The 2,016-nt window shown below is 38.0% G+C and overlaps 1 protein-coding gene across 1 annotated transcript in view; it reads left to right on the forward strand.

The window, feature by feature from the left end:
- The window catches only part of LOC107663407 (RING finger protein 214-like), a 35,531-nt gene that overhangs the window by 3,835 nt on the left and 29,680 nt on the right, over positions 1-2,016 (forward strand). The window lies entirely within an intron of this gene.

Genomic DNA, 2,016 nt, shown 5'->3' on the forward strand with positions numbered 1-2,016 from the left:
GTTTTTTGAACATTAAAGCATGTCAACATATTCTGTTACACCAAATACACAAAATAATGATCTTTAAAATAGCATCCCCCTTTAAGTTCCATCCTAGCCATCTAACAACAATTTTCCCAATTATAATTAGGCCTATATATATATATATATATATATATATGTGTGTGTGTGTTCTTAGCCTACAGATTAATAATGCAAAATGTAGATCAGAAACGTCTGGTCACATCTGGTTTAAATAGTCAGAGTCATAGGTAATAGATAGATAAATAGATAGTAAGAAAAATAACTATATTTGCAGCATCGTTGTTTTCTGCTGTGTTTTAGTGAAAGTAATCTATAATTTTGTGTTGCTAAAATAACCGCGTCTTCCGCAGCTCTTGAACTTGGCGCCGGCGCGCGTCCGGAGAGAGAGAGAAAGCGCACGGAGCTGAAAGGGCTTGAACAAAGCGCGTTTGGCTTTAGATAAAAATACTTATAGCGCTGAAAGATATTGACCAAAAACGACCCTGAGCGCTTGTTATGTGATCCGCTCCGCTGTTTTGACGCGCTGCTCATTTAAAATGGTGCTGTGTTACGGCTCGCGGTCCGGATGGATGCCGGGGTGCGGATGCGCTCCGCCTTTTGAAAATCAGTTAAGGATAAAAGATTTCCTCGAGTCGAGTCAAGTCTGGAGTCAGTTCAGTTCGAGTCCGAAGTCAAGTCTGAAGTCTATAAAAATGCGACTCGAGTCCGAGTCACTAACTCGAGTGCCATTCGTTCACCATTGGCGCTTTTATTTTGGCGAAAAGAGGTTATTGCACGTAAACATAATCAGGCCAATAAAGTACTTGGATCTCAATATAGGTCTCTACCTACTTATACGTTTGGGATAAGGCTCTTCAGATTGGAACAAAAGACATGGTTCTCGTGACTCCTCCCAAACATTACGCATTTTATTCCATAGTCCATAGTCCATAGTCATTTTCTTACCCGCCTGATATTTTGGCGAATAAACCCAACGCGTTTATTCTGTTTCTAGTATAGCCTGTTACTCTCCCGAGCTTTCTATATTAGGCCCTAGGTGTAGGTCTCTGAAGACGGCTAGGGGGCGTTATCGCTGCTCATTTGCGTAAAATTGTATAGTCTATCCTTTTTCTTCTCATAAAAATGTTCGCGGCCATTTGTAAATTCTATGGGTCTAGCTTCCAGTCTCATCCGTGTCCAGCTATTTTTAGCTGCACAAAACAGTTCGTTTAGCTGCTTGATATTGAAAATTGGTGTGTCTTACTAGCAGTGTTGGGGGTAACTCATTACAAATAACGCGAGTTACGTAATCAGATAACTTTTTTCAAGTAACGAGTAAAGTAACGCATTACTTTTTTAATTTACAAGAAAATATCCGAGTTACTTTTTCAAAAAAGTAACGCCAGTTACTTTGTTTTCCCATTTATTGACTGACAAGTCTCCTGTCCCCATATTGGGAGAAATCGGGAGTACAAGAGGCGTTGTGTGCGCTGTGTGAACAGCTGATGATGTTACTGTAGTTCTAGACTAAATGTGAATGTGCATTAATTCATCCCACTCACAAAAAACAGATTTAGTATTCATCAAAATGAATTAAAACAGTGAAATGCAAACTCAGAATATGACGCAAACCTGCTGCAATAATTAAATATGTTAAATAACACAGATGTATCTAATCCCATTTTATTAACCAATATCTTTGCTGCTGACCTTTGATGATCCAGTTCAACCATACTAATAAGCAAAAATGACTTTAGATAAACTAACAATTGTGCTTCATTGTTTTATTGCTGAAGAGTGTTTCTTCTCCTGCGTTCTACTGTACAGACGTGAATGTACTTTTGCCTGAGGTTTATTCATTACACTTTTTGGTGTGAAAGGGCTTTTACATTTGCTACAAATAGAACTTCTTATATTAAAAACAATCAAGCCCTGCTCATATTTAAAAAGTAACGCGAAAGTAACGCAAAAGTAATATAACGCATTACTTTCCATAAAAAGTAACTAAGTAAC

The sequence above is a fragment of the Sinocyclocheilus anshuiensis genome, unplaced genomic scaffold (assembly GCF_001515605.1).
Source record: "Sinocyclocheilus anshuiensis isolate Anshui unplaced genomic scaffold, SAMN03320099.WGS_v1.1 scaffold1531, whole genome shotgun sequence".
In the NCBI taxonomy this organism is placed as follows: domain Eukaryota; kingdom Metazoa; phylum Chordata; class Actinopteri; order Cypriniformes; family Cyprinidae; genus Sinocyclocheilus; species Sinocyclocheilus anshuiensis.